The 19,918-nt window shown below is 36.1% G+C and overlaps 1 long non-coding RNA gene across 1 annotated transcript; it reads left to right on the forward strand.

Annotated features, from left to right (window-relative positions):
• The first annotated feature begins 10,519 nt into the window (after positions 1-10,519).
• LOC104087150 (uncharacterized) lies at positions 10,520-14,170 on the forward strand. Its single transcript, XR_684229.4, has 2 exons — positions 10,520-10,636; positions 13,842-14,170. It is a non-coding gene; the product is annotated as an uncharacterized lncRNA (long non-coding RNA).
• The last annotated feature ends 5,748 nt before the right edge of the window (positions 14,171-19,918 follow it).

Consider the following 19,918-nt stretch of genomic DNA (forward strand, 5'->3'; position numbering starts at 1 on the left):
AGATCAGCAAGCTTCAGGAAGTATCAATTCAGTGGTAATTGCAAGCGCGATAACCAATGATGCAAACACGAAATAGCAACTATAGAATTTGGTTGAGGACATTGTTACAAAGACCTCAACTGGAGACATACCATGACAGACTGATGTTGATTCAAGACCCGATGTTATTCAAGAGCCAGAAGAAAATAAAAATATTAAGATAACTACTTAAGAACTCGAAGCTATAGTGTTATTTACACACTGGCCAAACAAAAACGTTTATGTCGGAGCAAATTTAAGCCCAGAAATAAAAGGTAAGTTAATTGAATTTTTACAAGCTAACATAGATTGCTTTGCTTAGTCGCATTCAGATATGATAGGTATACCACCGGAGGTAATGACCCGCAAACTGAATGAGGACCCATCATACCCACCTGTCAAGTAGAAGAAGAGAAAGCAAGGATCTTTCAAAAATCAAGTAATCCAAGATGAGGTACAAAAGCTTTTAAAAATTGGGTTGATACGAGAGGTAAAGTACCCTAACTGGTTAGCTAATACCGTGGTAGTTTCCAAAAAGAATGGAAAATGGCGAGTTTGTGTAGATTGTACTGATCTAAATAAGGCTTCTCCTAAAGATTCATTTCCTTTGCCATATATAGATCAATTAATTGATTCTATCGCAGGACATGAGCTTTTGAGTTTTTTAGATGCATATTCAGGATATAACCAAATAAAAATAGACCCTCTAGATGAAGAAAAAACTTCGTTTATCACAGACATGGGGACTTACTGTTATAAAGTCATTCCATTTGGTTGTAAAATGTTGGAGCCACGTATCAAAGATTGGTGACCAAAATGTTTCAAGAACATCTGGGAAAAACTATGAAAGTCTACATTGACGATATGTTGGTCAAGTCAACACAGGCGGGAGATCATTTTCAACACTTATCAGACACTTTCGAGATTCTCCGCAAATATAATATGAAGCTAAATCCAAAACAAAATGCGCTTTTGGCGTGGCTTCAGGTAAGTTTTTAGGCTTTCTCATTTCTAACAGAGGTATTGAGGTGAATCCTGTGCAGATCAAAGCTATCGAGGAAATAACAGATATACTGACGAGCAAAAAAGAAGTGCAGAGATTAATAGGAAGGATAACAGCCCTGGGGAGGTTTATATCAAAATCGTCAGAAAAGAGTTTTAATTTTTTTTCAGTATTGAAAAAGAAGAATCAGTTTGAATGGACTGATGAATGCCAACAAGCCCTTAAGGACCTAAAATCGTATCTGTCAAATTCGCCTTTGCTAGCCAAACCAAAAGACGGTGAAAGGCTTCTCATTTTTCTCAATATGTCAGAATTGGCGATAAGTGCGGTGTTGGTCTGAGAAGATAAAGATAAACAATCGCCAATTTATTATGTTAGTAAGTCTTTGCTAGATGTTGAGACATGGTACCCCCATTTGGAAAAATTTACTTTAGCATTAATTATGGCATCTAGGAAGTTAAGACCTTATTTCCAATGTTATCCTATTTTTTGATAACTGCTTTCCCCCTGAGGAATATACTGCATAAATAGGAGCTATCAGGTAGATTAACTAAATGGGCAATAGAACTCAGTGAGTATGATATCATATATCAGCCCAGAACTACAATAAAATCGCAGGTTTTAGCAGATTTTAGCATGAATTTAGTTCCAGAAGCAGAAAAGAAACTACAGGTATTTACCGGAGCTAATTCGGGGACTTGGACTGTATTTACCAATGGTTCTTCAAATGTTAAAGGAGCAGGTTTAGGAATTGTTCTAATTCCACCTTCAGGGGAAGACATAAGACAAGCAATAAAATGTTATCCAATCACTAACAATGAGGCAGAATACGAAGTTGTGATTGCAGGCTTGGAACTGGCGCAAGAACTTGGTATAGAGCAGATTGTGATCAAAAGTGACTAGCATTTGGTGGTTAACCAGATACAGGGGACTTACGTGGCAAGAGAAACGCGAATGCAACAATACCTGGAAAAAGGTACGAGAATTGCTTAGACAATTTCAGTCGTGGAAGGCCGTGCACATACCCAGGGAAGAGAATTCAGAAGCAGCTGCATTGGCAAATCTCGCGTGTGTCATGGATGTAACAAATACAGAAAATACTATCGCGATACATTTGTTTTATTCGGCACTTGACCAAGACAAGAGTGAGGTAAACTTTAATAATCTAACTTGAGATTGGAGAAACGAATTTGTGTACTTTTTGCAGTATGGTATCTTACCAGAGGATAAGAAGAAGTCACAATTGCTTCGTCAAAAAGCCGCTTGGTATTGCTTAATTCGTGGAAATTTATACCAAAAGATATTTGGCGGACCTTTAGCACGGTGCCTCGGTCCATCACAAACGGAGTATGTGATTAGAGAAGTACATGAGAGATACTGTGGAATCATGCCGGGGGAAGATCATTGGTAAGGACATTAATAAGAGCAGGATATTATTGGCCAAAAATGAAAGAAGAAGTAGAAAACTTTGTAACAAGGTGCGATAAATGTCAACGATATGCCAATAGCATGCACCGCCCAGCAGAGCTGTTGCATTCAATTAGTTCACCATGGCCCTTCATGAAATGGGGTATGGACATTGTAGGGTCGTTGCCTCAAGCTAAAGGAAAGGTACGGTTTCTATTAGTCTTAACAGATTATTTTTCAAAATTGGTAGAAGCAGGCGCTTTCAAACAGGTGCGGGAAAAAGAAGTCAGTGACTTTATTTGGCTAAACATTATATGTCGATTTGGGGTTGCAAAGGAAATCGTGTGTGACAATGTCCCGCAGTTCATAGGCACAAAAATCTCAGAATTCTTTTAAAGTTGGCAGATTAAACGGATTACATCCGCACCTTATCATCATGCGGCCAACGGACAAGCCAAATCAACGAATAAAGTTATTATCAATAACTTGAAGAAGATATTAGAAGAATCAAAAAGCAAATGGCCAGAAGTATTACCAGGGGTGTTATGGGCTTATCGAACGACAACAAAAACAAGTACGGGCGAGACTCCTTTTGCACTTGTATATGGTGCAGAAGTTTTGATTCCGGTAGACATAGGTGAACCAAGTACATGATACACATATGCTACTGAGAAAGTAAATAAGGAGGAGATGCGAGTAAATTTGTATCTATTAGAAGAAAGGAGAGAAGCAGCATTAATTCGAATGGCGACTCAAAAATAGATGATTGAACGATATTACAACAGGAAAGCTAATTTGAGATACTTCAAGATTGGGGACTTCGTCCTCAAAAAGGTGTTCCGATCGACAAAAGCATCCAACGCAAGAAAATTAAGTCCAAATTGGGAAGGCCCTTATAGGGTACGAGACATCACTGGAAAGGGAGCATACGAGTTGGAAACCATGGATAGCAAAATACTACCATCAAACCGAAACACAATTCATTTGAAGACGTATTACTTATAGACGATGAAAGTACCCATGGTCAGGTATCACGCAGATTCGATTTTATTTTGTTCTTTTGAATTTTACTAACTATTTTAGATGATAGGCAAAAAGCTAGCCCATACCAAATGATAATATTAAACCCGAAAGGCATGCAGAATACTGAATTATTCCCGGTCTAGGTTGCAACCTTTCTGATGAAAAAAGGGTTATGCAGTCATCATCTAAATAATTATCTCTAAATCTCGTTCGTATTTTTCTTTTCAGTGAATGGACCAAAAAGAAGGAGTAATCCAGTGTTTGAGATTTCATACTTCAAAGATTCAACACTGGGGGGACTATGCACAAAGAAGGAAGCAAAAGAACCAAAAAGGCATAGTTCAGTTCAGCCTGAATCAAAAAGCTTGAAGAAACCTTGAATTTTTCAAAGGAGTGTGAACTCGCGAAAAGGATGTAAGATATTCCATATTCCTATGACTTTTAGGTTAAGAACAAAATTTAGTCACGGGATAATAGACCCGATTTTTTATTTTAAAATCTGCTACAATGAAAGCAGTTATGAAAGTGTTGTACGAGCAGTTATGAAAATGATGTACGAAATTTATTTGAAAGTTCAAAACATAAAACTTTCTCAAATTATTTCTTTTTTCTTGTCTACTTTATGTTTCATATATTTGCACCAATATGAAGACGAGACGTCATCTTCATCAGTGTCGTTAACATAAAAGGGCTCTCTCTTATAAAAACTCGTGTTTATCAAAGTCACGGGTTGTTAAGGCATTTTTAAATGCAAGAAAAAGCTCGAATATCAAAAAGGCAAAGAGCATAATATGAGGCAAAGGCAACAGAAACATTTATATATGTTAACCTTGAAAATCAAGGGTGCTAATTTTTCATTAAACCCCAAAAGGAAGACAGGGGTAGCCAAAAACATAAACCTTCCAAAAAGGTTGTTAAACTAAGGGAAAAACAACATAAAAGCTAACAAAAAGTAGGGGGAAAGAAAAATCTAAGGAGCATCATCAATGGGAGAAGAAGGATTAACTTGAGAAGAAGAGGCTTGAACATCAATCCCGCCAGGAACAAGTCCATCTCCATCACCCTTGGAACCTTCATCTTCGGGTGAGGAGAAGCTCTGATGTTGCTGAGTTTTATTAATTACTTCTTTAGCCCTAAAAATCTCAGCATTGAGGTCAAAACTCTCATGGTTAGATTCAATTAGAGTCTTGAGGCGAGTGTTCAAGAAAGCCCAGCTAACATCCAGCGATAACTTATCCTCGAGGGCCTCATAATCCTTCTCCCACTAATCAATATCAACTCTCAACTCTTCTTTTTCTACTTTCGAGGCTTCATAAGCTGTCTTCAAAGGGGCTAGAGAACTTTCCAAGAACTGAATTTTATCAGTAGAGGTACGGAGATCTTCCTGAACTTGGGTAAGTGTCTGAACCAAATCACCCGCGTAAACCTTTTTTTGATTAAGGAGTTCTTTCAAACCCCTTATTTCTTCAATAGCCTTGGAAAGTTGTTCAGCAAAAGAGGATTCCAGTCTATCTTTATCCTTCTCGACCTGGCTGGAATAAGCTTTTTCGACCGCTAACTCAGCAGAAGTCATTCTCATTTGTCGCTCCAAAGCACTTTTCTCTTCTGCAAGAACGTCCTTCTCCAATTGAAGACCTTCGGATTGCTATTTCCAGTTGTCAACCTCGGTGCGCAATTCAATAATTTGCTGGTCAACATGAGAAACTCTTTTCATAAGCTCTGTGCCAATCAAATTAATCTGCAAAAGAGGAAGGAAAAGTTATGAATGAGAAAAAATAAGGAAGGAAGTGTAATTAAACTTATACCTTCAAAGAAGAATGAACAATGTCATTCAGTAAGGTTAGCGAGCTATGGCTTTCTAACTTCCTCTTCTCCATGGGGCCTAGAAGTGGCTTCAACCACATGTCAGCTTGACAAAATTTTCTCAATAAGTTCCCATCTTCAGGGACCTCAATTACAACTCTTTTCATCTCCCTTATGCTGCCAAAAGGTTCTGCTTCTACATGAGAAACAGCCACGGGAGTAACAACCGGAGTAACGTCAGGTAAAGGTCACATGGGGGTTGATGGTATATGGAACTGGAAGGGAAGCAAGAAGAAATTCATCAGAAACAGGCTTGAAACCTTCTTCACCCTCGAAGACGTGGGTAAACAACCTATCAACAGGACTAGACGGAGGAATAGAAATATCTTCATCGAAAATCACTAAAGAAGCACTTTCTGGCTCATCTATGAGTCTGAAAGGAATAGAGCTTGATGGAGGGTCATAAGAAACAGGAGTTTCATCATCAGAAATCACGCGTCTCCTAATGCGCGGTTTTCTAACTAAAGAGCCTTCTTCTATTTTTTTCCTTATCATCAGAGCCATGAGCTTCATCAGTTTTCCTTTTGGAGGAAGTAGCACTTAAAATTCGTTCCTGAGCAAGATTCACAGAAAGCCTGGTTAATGGAACAGACGTGGGACTAATACCATGAATAGCAAACCCTAATAAAGAAAAAAAGGGGAGGATGAATTTTTTTTATATGAACGAGTAAAAGAAGAAGAAGAAGAAGAATGAAGGTAAAGAGTACCGTGCGTTTTCACTTTCCAGCCAAACTTTTGAGAAAGAAATTTCCACGATCTTTTGTCCATATGAGCAGCAGTTAACATCTTTTCTACCCAAGCACGGAAGTCGGGAATCTCATCAAAGACTTCCATGGTTGTTGAAAAATAAGTGTGTGATCACATGAAATAGTTCGAGACATGTAAAAAAAAAAAAAAAGATGAAAACTTACGTGCAAAGTTCCATTTTTCTGGGAAAGGCATGTTCTCTTCACCCACTAATCCACTAGTGGGGCAACAACAAAACAGGCATACCAGCCACAGTCTCGGTCATCTTCCGGGCCAACCAACACTCTCTTACTTCTAGCCACGAGAGAAAAATCTCCTTCACGAAACTACTTGGGGGAATAAAGATAAAACAAGTGCCGAAAAGTAAAAGGGACGGAAACTAGATTCGACAAGTAACAAAGGCATGCAACAGCCCTCCACACGATGGGGCCTAGACACACGTTGATGTAACGACAAAACTTAATGATTACTGGATCAATAGGAGCCTTGAACCCTAAAGTAAAAGGGTAGGTATAAACAAAAGAGAAACCAGCATAATAAGAGGTGATTTTTTGGTTGGCACCAGGAACTAAAATCGGGAAATCTGATTTCTAATGACACTCTCGTCGAACCAAAAAAAAAAGACCGGTAGTAATTAAACTCGGGTAAAGTTCAACAGGGTTGAGGGAAGCTATAGAAGAAACTTCATTCCTCATGGTTTCACGGTCAGTTACAAAAGAAAATTCTTCAGGAACAATCACTCCAACTGTAGGTTCACGCACAGGTTCATTTAAATCTCTATTCCTAGAAGAAGATCTAGGGGTAGAGGAGCCCTAGGTCGAGAAGAAGATTGCTTAGCGGAACTACTCTGAGAAGAGGAACAACGATTAGATAGTGAACCGAGGCTACGAAGTCTATCACCTTTCCTACTTCTAATAGGGGCAGTAGAAAGAGCAAGTTCATCAATAATCACAACTTTGCAGGGGTCTGGTATTGATGAAGACATGGTTATCCAAAGAAATAAGGAAGAAAGAGTGCATAAATACAAAGAAGGAGTAATTTAATGGATACTGAAGAAGGAAGGCTCCAAGAAATCAAAACGAATGAAGTATTTATAAGAAGATACGATTGTCGTTAAAATTGATCATTATGAAGCGTCATAATAGAATTGTCACTTCGTGACTGACGCAACCGCAGAAAAACCCTAAAAAGCGCTGAGAAATTGTAGATCCAATTGTGAGAAGTCACGTGGCATGGGCATTAAATAGACGTGGCATACGCCACATCGATTCTAAAGGAGACATGATGTTACTCGAGAAACGACGACAAGGAATTCTCGTCATAAAAACTTACCACTTCCCGAACCAGTTGAGAATATTCAGAAAGTGGAGGGACTATCTGTATTGGTGGAAAAAAGACATGACACGTGGAACATCAATAAGCTGACGAGGCATGACGCGTGGATCGTCGATATAGCGACACGTGGAACTCTCAATTAATTGAATTAAGAATTCAAGGAAGGTACGGGAAAAACACCCACGGGGTAGCATAGAGAAAAGAACCAGGCATGATAATTGTCAAAAGAGAAACGGGAAACGAAATGAATGAAGGCTGCAAAGAAGGGAAGATACATGAAGCAGTAATAAATAAGGAAGGGGAATCAGAGCAGTTATGAGGAATCTTTAGTCATAAATATGCTAGTTACGGTTATGTATGGTAACGGGCAATCGATACAATTAATTCCCTTAATAAGTTCAAATTAAGTATTGTGAGCACATAATTTTTGAAGGAGGTGTGAGAACTGTTATGATTATATGCTCCTATATAATGATAAGAATTTCATTTGTAAAGGCAGGCTACGAGTAGTGATTGTCAGTTCATTCTTTAATTTTTCTTTGTTAATCATTTCCATACTTCGATCTATTCTTCCTAAAATTGTTAGGAAAGTGAAGTAAATCTTGGTTATCAGTAACCCGTTTTCTTCTAAATATTGACTTTGACCGAGAAATCTATTTTTGGTTAAACATATGCAGTTTTACCCTATATTTCTCCAAGAGGCTATTTTTACGGCTTGAATCCGCAATTTTCTTATCACATGCAACTTTACCAATTACGCCAAAATTATTAAAGAAGCCGCAACATAAAATTACTGGACTTCAATCACTCCATGTGTCCAAATTTTTCGGAAAAAAAAAAAGATTCAAATCTACCCCCAGCTTTAGATTATGGATAGTAAATAATCTCAAATTTGTGGATTCCAGTCACTCCACGTGTCCAAATTGATGGATTATTTCCAGTCACTTAGTCTTTATCCTTTTTATCACGTTATGATAGAAAATTGAGAGTTTTGTTGCCGGTCTTGCATGGTTTCTTACGAAAAAAAGGTGTATCTAGCTTGGTGAATTTAGCAATATTTAGACTTTTAGAGTTATAGATTAAGATATTTTTGACTAATTTATAAATCTATAACTTTGCTTGAAGCTCCACGTCTTGTAGCCCTTCTTTTTCTACTAATAATTTGTTTGGTCAGAGGCGGATCCAGGATTTAAATCCTATGAGTTCAATTTTAAGATTTTTCACATTAAACTCATTATATTTTTAAAGTTATGGGTTCATATCTATTATTTTTGTAATTTTAATGAATTTTTACATATAAATTTTTACTCCGTGTCGAAAGTTATGGGTTCAGTTGAACCCGTAGCTAATACGCTACATCCTCCTCTGTGTTTGGCAAGCTTGTTTTGCTAAAAATAACTTTTTTAAAGTTAAGTTGTTTTGACCAAACTTTTAAAAGTGAAAAGTACTTTTGAGACGCAGAATAAAGTAGTTTTTCCCGAAAAAATACTTTTCGAAAAATACTTTTGAGAAAAATATATTTAAAAATATTTTTTAAAAGTTTAACCAAATAATAATTACTGTTCAAAAGTATTTTAAAAAATATTAATTATCCAAACACACGCTTCTCATCAAAATTACCTTTTTAAAAGGACTTTTAAAGAAATTACTTTACAAACTAAGCTGATTTTAAAAGTTATAAACTCTATTTATTAAATTATTGTGGAGAAATAGGTCATGATGACGTAAGTTATCAATTCCATTTTCATGATTTGACTAAATCCAACCGCAAGCCGCATGTAATCAGTTTGATGATCTGTTGATGAAAAATATGCGTTCTGTGTGGTAATTTACAAAGGTTAAGCTTATTTCATATATATATATATATATATATATATATATATATATATATATATATATATTGGATAAGTAGAGGCGAATTCAAGATTACGATTTTATGAGTTTTGAATTTTAGAACGATGACTTCAAGTAATAATAATTAGTTTTACATTTAATATCTATACATATTTAATGAATTTTTTAATATAAATATATAATTTAAGTAAAAATTACCGAGTTAGACCAAACACGTACTAGGGCTTCTAGCTCCGCCCTGCGAATAGGAGATACGGTCTGTGGATATTTTTGGCCGAACGGCTAACTATGTAACTTCTCGAGAAGAAAATATATAGCGGCTGTAATTATTTTTGATCGACCAACAAATATGTTAAAAGCCCAATATATTTCCTGAATAGATGGGCTGGTATTTTGGACTAAGCCCAGTTAAACTTATGTTCCTCAATGCCCATTGGGCTTATATGGGGCTATATATAGATATTGTCTTCTAATTGTGAACCTATTTTTTGGTGGAAAATTTACACAAATATCACAAATAAGTCTCAATTTATCAATATTTAGCCATTAGCCATAGATTTATCAAAATTAGCCAAACACGTATAAAAATTGAAAAACCAAATAAATAAGGTTCTTTTTCTCAAAGAATCACATGCAAAAATCTCTCTTCATATTTTTAAGCGTGATTAGCAATATTAGATGCAAAACGAAAAAGAAATTTCATGGATAAGGTAGCAAATAAGGTGATAAAATACAAAAAATATATATATACAATATTCCAAAAATCTAAGCAAAAAAGGAACTTTTTCAATAGGTATAATTGAAATTCATTGAAAACATATAGATAAGTCAATATACAAAATTTGAGGAAGATTGGAGGTGATTTGGACTAGTTTTGTATTAAAATTCGTAATTAAATCGAGTTCAAAAAATCATTCTGCGACACATGTATCACGCATGTATCACACATAGGTATACATGGATACACATGTGATACACAATTGATACAAATATAATACATATGTGATACACAAATGATACACAGTGTGATACACATCATTTTTTTTCATGTTCAGTTTTTATTTCGAATTTTCAATTCAAAACACCTCAAAACTTCACCAAATAATCCTAAAATTGAGATTCAAGCTCCTTAAGTATACCCAATCTATTCTAATAACACTCATTCAAAAGAAAGCAAAAATATAATTTTTTTTGTTATAAATAGTTAATTGATTAATATTAGTAATATTTTATGAATTGACCAATTTTTGTATGGAACCTGTCATAAATGGACACAGTGGTATATATATACTTTTTGGTTCCCTCTCAATTTCTCAAATATAAAACCCATCCTCCTGTTAGGTTGTACGAACAGTCAAGCGCCATTAGCGTAACACAATAAATCAGGTTTGCGTTTTTACATTCTGCTAATTTTTTTTGTTTTGTGAAATCATGTTTCCAGCTTCAAATTTCGTCCTCAATACATTGATTTTGGTGCTTGTAATGTAAGATTTAGTGGCATTTTATTACGTTTATTTTTTGCATTAATTAATTGTTCCTCCTTTTTGTTTGACAAAAAGAACTGTCTGTTTTCTTCTTTATTTTTCTGCTTTCATATACGAACTATTTGGTTTATAATTTGTAGGAACATAATTCTTTGTGACCTAAAGGCTTGAGTTGAGTTTAATTGGTGTCAAAATCGGATATTGAGTTGTTTTTTTTTGTTTTGTGGTGTTTATTTTAAGCTTCAAAATTTATATGCATTTTATTTGTAGAGGTTGATTTGGGCTTGAGTCCATATGGTGTCAGCAAGATGATAAAAGTAAGAGTAACAAGAAGGTAAAGTGAAAATAGTACTACCATAAGAGACTAAGAAATTAATCTACTTCGCACCTTATTAGTTGTTGTAGCCTGTAGGGTAACCATTTCCTTGTACCCTCAAGCTCACTCTCTCCGCCAGTGAATTCGTATGCTGAAGTTTGGACCGATTTCCAATCGTTTTTTCCTTCTAGCCCATTGCACAAGCCACGACCTCTACAGAGGTTGAGATGGTTGGAATTTCCTACGGAGCAGGGGCGGAGCTAGAGTGTCAGCTAGAGGTTAGGTCGAATCAAGTAGCTTTGGTTCAAACCATGTATTTGTCTTAAATAACCCATAAAATAAAATATATATAAATTATTATTTTAGAAACCAGTAACTTAAAAGGATTAGAATCCCGAAATCATAAACTTTAAATTCTAGCTCAACCTCTGCTATGGAGATCTCCATAATGTTAGTGTTTCCTAGGTGCAACGATTATGCTGACTGAGAAGGCTAAAAGTGGATGATGTAGATTTTTAGTCACATGGAGGATGTTGTCATGAAAATAAATAATGACTTAGGTAAGAGTAATACAAAATGAAAGCTAAAGGATCCTATAAGCAATATCAAATTCTTGGGATTAAGGCTTAGTTATTGTTGTTTATGCTGACAGGAGGTTCAGTGTTTATTAGGAGCTTTTAGTCGATTAGAGACTTGTGATCAGTGTTGTGATAATTGTTGGGTTCAGGAATCCTGTAGTTTTAAAGAATTCTATTGCCTTAGAGGCCTAATTCTTTACCGGTGATACCTATTAAAAAACATTATTTACCAGTGTTGAAAATAAACAGTCTCTCTGCCCTGCCAGGGTAGGGGTAAGGTTGCGTACATCATAACCTCCCCAGGCCCCACTTACGGGATTATACTGGGTTGTTGTTGTTGAAAATAAACGATTCAAAGAGAGACATGACATAGAGATGATCATATGGCTGACCAAACTGGTAATGAAATTAAGGCGCAATCGGTTCATTAATTGATCGACTAGCCATTGATGTTTGGTAATCTATAGGATAGAGTGAGCTAAATAATGCTCTCGTATAAGATCTAAACAAAGCCTTTTTCTTAAGTTATGCCCTAATAAAGCTATAAATCTCTGTTGATCACAGAACATTAAAGAATCATCAACTCATGTCATTGTGGATGCTATTATAGGCCTTTCTGCAAAATGGTCATGCTGAACAAGTATGATAAATTATATGAAGCAAGTTTAGTAGGCATTCGGACGTGACTCAACCAAATATTATTTAAAAAGGTAGCCCGGTGCACTAAGCTCCCGCTATGCGCGAGGTCCGGGGAAGGGCCGGACCACAAGGGTCTATTGTACGCAGCCTTACCCTACATTTTCTGCAAGAGGCTGCTTCCACGGCTTGAACCCGTGACCTCCTGGTCACATGGCAGCAACTTTACCAGTTACGCCAAGGCTCCCCTTCCCAACCAAATATTATTTGCAATATTGAAATGTTATTTACAAATGGATTTCTATTTTACAGTTTTAGTCCACTATTTCAACCTCAACTTGAAATAGAGAATTTGAAGTTGAAGACTTTTGTAGTAGTATTTCAAGAAATAATTAACTCTCAAAACTTTAACTATTTTTTCAATTGAAATTCATGTCCGAACACAGTTGATTCAACTTTCAAATGCTCTTCTTGAACTTCAACTTGAAGCACTCATTTTTCAATTTTAACCAAATTTTATCCAAACATGCATAAAACTTTCATCCTCTTTATTTGAAGGTGAAGACCAGCCTCCAAAAGGAAATATTCTTAATTTGAGAATCCAACTATATTATGTCGGTATGGTCCTAGATTCCTGGTCAACTTTTGGAAGGGCTTCCATTTCTTGCTTCCCTGAAGTACACTACTCATTCGACATTTTCTTTGCTGTTGCAAAACGAAATGTAACACTATTGCTTTTATCATATCGGAAGTGGCAAAGTTTTGAATCCATGTCTAGAAATAAAAAATAGTCGAATGATTTTGCACCCATGATTTGCTTCAACATGAGTTGATGGTTAAGTTTGGACTACTTTTTCTCTTTTGTTAATTCGTTGGAGTTTATGTTTACACATTGTGTACTATTTCTCGAAGAAAGAAGCAGAATTTTTAATTTGTATGATTCCATGAAAGCATGTACCAGACCTGTTTTTTCTTCAATTTTCTTTTTGTTTTCCTGTTTGCAAAGAAACATGAAAACTATTATCTTGTAAAATTTCATGAAAGCATAACCCCCCCTCCCCCCCCCAACCCGCTCAAAGAAAGGAAAGTTAGTCTTTTTCACCAAAAGAATGGTGCTTTGAAACTTAAATAGCTTTGGATAAGAGCTTAACTTGATTCAAGTAGTAGACGCTTTGAAATCTCAGTAGTATTCTCGAGTTTCTGCAAATTTAGTTATTTGCCCAGGAAGAAAAGAGACAATGTGATTTCCTTAATGAAATCCTAGTCAATGCAGATGTGAATGTATCAGTGTGCTATTGATATAATGAAAAGACTATATCTACCGGCTCTTTTATGTAACTCTATTTGGTACTGAGCTTAAATAATGCTCGACCTTCTGCAAATTTAGTTATTTGCCCAGAGAGAACAAAGAAGAAAAAGTAATATATGAATACCTTCATGAGACCCCAGTCAGTACAGGTGAATATATGAACATGCTATTAATTTGATGAATAAACTACATCTGCATGCTCTTATATGAACTTTTGTTATCTCTTATTATCTGGTACTTAGTGCGTTATCTTGCTTCATTTTTTCAGGTTGAGACGTCAAAAACATGGCTAAGCATCATCCTGACTTGATCATGTGCAGGAAGCAGCCAGGAATAGCTATTGGGCGTCTTTGTGAGAAAGACAGGGATGGTTGTCCTAAGATAGTCAATCTTGGAAGTGCTAAAACTGATCTGTTCTATGAGCGTAAAAAATATGGTTTCAAGAAAGAATCAGACAATATACATTGGTAAATAAATTTTTTGGTAACCACATTTAACAAAGGGTAGCATTGAATCCATATTTTGTTGCTACCTGTGTCTGTTAGTACGAGTTGGTATACAAGTTCACCAATAAAAAATAATTGCGCGTAACCATGATTTTGACATAAAGGACAGGTCACATGTTATAGCGTGTTATTTCAATAGAATTGTACCTTGTTGTTGGAATTTGGTTGACGATACTAAGCTCGGATGGTTACAACTAGAGAACCGGGAAAGAAAATAGTTAAAAAATGAAAAAGTAGATACGCACAAGTATGTGCCGTTTTCAGGAGAGAAGAAGAAGGTGCTTTGTTCTGTTAGCTATTATCTGGTATAGCTGCTTAGTATACTCATTTCCACTTTCCCATTTGCATGCAATATTTAACGATTTCTTCTAATTAAATGTTTTTCAAACACTTATTTACACAATTTCAGCAAATATTTGACATGTAAATTGGCATATAATGACTTTACTTGATCAAAAAAAATGTAAGCAGTTTGAAAATGTAGTATCCAAATAACCAATCTGTTTTTTGATCTCAAGGAAAAAAGGATAAGAGTTGGAGGGATGGAGCATTAAAGCTCCTGCAAACAAAAACAGAAGCTAATATCAAGCCTTAAAGGGAAGAAAGAAAGGAACTGCAAAATAAAGGGGACATTACGCTACAGGGAAACAAACAAATCGTGAAAGTTTTCTATTGGGCTCAAGGTAAAAAAGAAAAAAGAAAATTTTCTACAGCTTTAGCTGTGATTATCCTTTGATCTGTGTAATTACGTTGGGTACTGAAGGTTTAATACCAGCGAGAAGTATTATAGGCAACAGCGTTATTCAAGTTTCTTCTAGATCACAAGGTTAAGGAGATTGAAGAGTACAATGATAGACAATACAAACGCCCTTTTATTAGAAGATAATGGACTAGTCTAAGTTAACTGTAGCATGGTAGATAAAAATTGACGAATTGAGTATTGAACATTTGATTTAGAGGGTTGGGTAATCTAAATTAGTTACTAATTATTCTTAACAAAGGATATTAATACGAGATTAATGTGATGTGATTATAGATTGATCGGAGAAAGTTGTACAGATTGCTCGAGGTGAAGCGTTTGGTAATTCGACACGAGTACCGTGAGTAGTAATCTTACCGCAATTTGTGTTTTCATAACCTGCATGGTTTATACATTATTTTGAAAATAAAATGTGTTACCGAATGTTTGAAATTGCATGTGGGACAAGTCATTTACTTGATATGTTACTGAATAATTTACTTGAGAGGTCTATAGTTATTTAAAATGTTCTTACTGTTACTACTGTTACTTGAGATATGATTACCGTTACCGAAATATAAGAATTGAAATGCCTTGTACTATTATGAAAATGCTTTCATGTAAATATTTATTGTTTACAAAGAAAAGTATAAATGGGAGGAGATTTTGAAGGATCCCGTAGCTAACGGCGGATTCGGTAGACCTGGTGCACCTTGTATTTACAGATTATTGATTACAATTATTATTGAATTTTGACAAGATTAATGTGAACTAGTGTGAACATTTGAAGCCTCCTTTTAGGAAGAAATTGGTAGATGCATTTTTCATGCATTTACATTGCATGTTCACACTTAATATGATGTCATGCATGACATTATTAAGGTCATTTCCCTTCTATAAATAGCAAGAGTTTTGTTCATTTGTAAATATCTCTCACTTGCCTTCTTATCTCCTAAGGCATTTGAATCTTCTTTCTCTCTTGTAGTATTTCACTTGTATTTTTGGAGTGAAATAAATTTGAGTTGATTGTGTCCGAGGACTAGGCAAAAATTAAATTTTGCCGAACCTCATTAATTTCTGGTGTTCATTTTATTATTGTCTCATTTACTATTTATTAGCTACATTTAGATATAGTAGTTATGATTTAATCACTCTTTATATATTCGGCTTCCGCAACAATTGGTATCAGAGCCAAGATTCTATCTTAGTATGCTCTGTGGTTGCAGCATAGTCTGAACTTCCACATTAGAAAAGAATTACTTTGGTGTTCTATACTGTCAGCAAATAAATAGTATTTGTAGCAAAATGGGAGATAATAAAAATGAAGAGTCCACATCGGGTGTCAGTAATACGTCGTTGATATCTTCGCGTATGACAAGAATTATGTCAAATACGAAATTTGCAGTTGAAATTTTTGACGGGTCAGGACATTTCGGGATGTGGCAAGTTGAGGTTCTTGATGTCCTTTTTCAACAAGGGCTAGATATTGCCATAGAAGAAAAGAAATCAGACAATATCGAAAAAGGAGATTGGAAGATTATCAACTGCGTTGCTTGTGGTATCATTCGATCTTACCTCGAAAGAGAACAAAAGTATCCACACACAAAAGAAACTTCTGCAAGTAAATTGTGGAATGCGTTGGAGGATAAATTCTTGAAGAAAAACAGTCAAAATAAACTTTACATGAAAAAAGGCGGTTACGCTTCACATATATTTCTGGTACTACAATGAATGATCATATCACCAGCTTTAATAAGTTGGCGACAGATTTGCAGAATATGGACGTGACTTTTAGTGATGGAGATATGGCCTTAATGTTATTAAGTTCACTTCCCGATGAGTACGAGCACCTCGAAACTACTCTACTTCATGGGAATGATGAAGTGTTTCTCAAAGAAGTTTGTTCTGTCTTGTATAGCTATGAACAAAGAAAGAGAGAAAAACAAAAGAGTGGAGAAGGAGAAGCACTGGTCATGAGAGGTCATTCTCAAAATCATATGAGAACGAAGAAAGGAAGATCCAAGTCAAGATCCAGACCCAGCAAAGATGAATGTGCCTTTTGCCGAGAAAGGGGGCATTGGAAGAAAGACTGTCCAAAGTTGAAAAACAAGGCCAAACCTAACAATGGAAAGGCTGTAATGGATTCAAATGTAGCTGATTGTGACGACTCTGATTTCTCACTAGTTACAACTGAGCCATTCAAACTATCTGACATATAGCTGATGGATTCAGCTTGTAGCTATCATATGTGTCCCAACATGGACTGGTTCATTGATTTTCAAGAAGGGGAATGTGGAGTTATTCACACTGCGAATAATAATCCTCTTACTGCATATGGTATTGGTTCAATCCGATTAAGGAACCATGATAGATTGATCAGAACATTAACAGATGTTCGATACGTACCGGAATTGAAGAAAAATCTCATTTCTGTAGGAGCCCTAGAGTCAAAGGGGCTCAAAGTCGTTGCAGAAAATGGGATAATGAGAATATGCTCCGGTGCACTAGTGGTAATGAAGGGAATTCGGAGAAATAATAACATGTACCACTATCACGGTAGTACAGTTATTGGGATAGCAACAGTGACATCCAGTGATGACAAGGAGGCAGAAGCAACCAAGCTATGGCACATGCGCTTGGGACATGCTGGAGAAAAATCCTTGAAGATTTTATTAGATCAAGGATTGTTAAAAGGAGTAAAGACTTGCAATTTGGAGTTTTGTGAGTATTGTGTCAAAGGAAAACAGACAAGGGTTAAATTTGGAACAGCAATCCATAATACTAAAGGTATTCTGGATTATGTTCACTCTGATGTTTGGGGTGCCTCCAAAACACCTTCATTAGACAGGAAACACTATTTTGTAACCTTTATTGATAACTTTTCCCGGAAAGTGTGGGTGTATACTATGAAAACCAAAGATGAGGTGCTCGAAATTTTTCAAGAAGGGGAATGTGGAGTTATTCACACCGCGAATAACAATCCTCTTACTGAATATGGTATTGGTTCAATCCGATTAAGGAACCATGATGGATTGATCAGAACATTAACAGATGTTCGATACGTACCGGAATTGAAAAAAATCTCATTTCTGTAGGAGCCCTAGAGTCAAAGGGGCTCAAAGTCGTTGCAAAAAATGGGATAGTGAGAATATGCTCTGGTGCACTAGTGGTAATAAAGAAAATTCGGAGAAATAATAACATGTACCACTATCACGGTAGTACAGTTATTGGGATAGCAACAGTGACATCCAGTGATGACAAGGAGGCAGAAGCAACCAAGCTATGGCACATGCTCTTGGGACATACTGGAGGAAAATCCTTGAAGATTTTATTATAGCAAGGATTGTTAAAAGGAGTAAAGACTTGCAATTTGGAGTTTTGTGAGTATTGTGTCAAGGGAAAACAGACAAGGATTAAATTTGGAACAGCAATCCATAATACTAAAGGTATTCTGGATTATGTTCACTCTGATGTTTGGGGTGCCTCCAAAACACCTTCATTAGACAGGAAACACTATTTTGTAACCTTTATTGATGACTTTTCCCGGAGAGTGTGGGTGTATACTATGAAAACCAAAGATGAGGTGCTGGAAATTTTTCAAGAAGGGGAATGTGGAGTTATTCACACCGCGAATAATAATCCTCTTACTGAATATGGTATTGGTTCAATCCGATTAAGGAACCATGATGGATTGATCAGAACATTAACAGATGTTCGATACGTACTGGAATTGAAGAAAAATCTCATTTCTGTAGGAGCCCTAGAGTCAAAGGGGCTCAAAGTCGTTGCAGAAAATGGGATAATGAGAATATGCTCCGGTGCACTAGTGGTAATAAAGGGAATTCGGAGAAATAATAACATGTACCACTATCACGGTAGTACAGTTATTGGGATAACAACAGTGACATCCAGTGATGACAAGGAGGTAGAAGCAACCAAGCTATGGCACATGCGCTTGGGACATGCTGGAGGAAAATCCTTGAAGATTTTATTAGAGCAAGGATTGTTAAAAGGAGTAAAGACTTGCAATTTGGAGTTTTGTGAGTATTGTATCAAGGGGAAACAAACAAGGGTTAAATTTGGAACAACAATCCATAATACTAAAGGTATTCTGGATTATGTTCACTCTGATGTTTGGGGTGCCTCCAAAACACCTTCATTAGGCGGGAAACACTATTTTGTAACCTTTATTGATGACTTTTCCCGGAGAGTGTGGGTGTATACTATGAAAACCAAAGATGAGGTGCTGTGAATTTTTCTCCAATGGAAGGCGATGATAGAGACTCAAACAGGCAGAAAGATAAAGTGTCTTCGCACAGATAACAGTGGAGAATACAAAAATGATCTTTACAATAAGATTTGTGAAGATGATGACATTTTGAGACATTTCACCGTCAGAAATACACCACAACAGAATGGAGTGGCAGAATGCATGAACCGGACTTTGCTGGAGAAAGTTCGATGTATGTTGTCCAATGCTGGCTTGGGCAAAGAATTTTTGTATAAGGCAATAACATATGCATGCCACCTCATTAATTGTCTACCATCTACCGCTATTGGAGGCAAGACACCATTTAAAAAACGGTATGGAAAACCTGCTGAAGATTATATTTTTTTGCATGTGTTTGGCTCAATTGCATACTATCATGTGAAAGAGTCAAAATTGGATCTGAGGGCAAAGAAAGCTATATTTATGGGGATTACTTCTGGAGTCAAAGGATACCGATTATGGTGTCCAGAGACAAGAAAAGTTATATTCAGCAGAGATGTTACCTTTGATGAATCTTCCATAATAGATAAGGTGATATTTGAAGATGTCAAACAAACTGATGGTGCTTTAAAGCAGGTGGAGTTTGAGAAAAAATTAATTTTCCCAACACAGGGAGAAAACAAGGAAACAATAGAAGATTTTCCCTGGAAGAAGAGTTAGTGGAAGGGGAGATTCAAACTCAGGAACCCCAACAACAACTTGAATCAATAGCAACCAGCAAGCCAAAAAGAACAATAAAGAAACATGTTCGTCTCATAGAGACGGTGGCTTGTGCATAGCTGATGGTGTTCCTACCACTTATAAAGACATAGTCCAAAGTTCAGAAGAAG

This window comes from Nicotiana tomentosiformis, chromosome 11 (genome assembly GCF_000390325.3).
Source record: "Nicotiana tomentosiformis chromosome 11, ASM39032v3, whole genome shotgun sequence".
Lineage (NCBI taxonomy): Eukaryota > Viridiplantae > Streptophyta > Magnoliopsida > Solanales > Solanaceae > Nicotiana > Nicotiana tomentosiformis.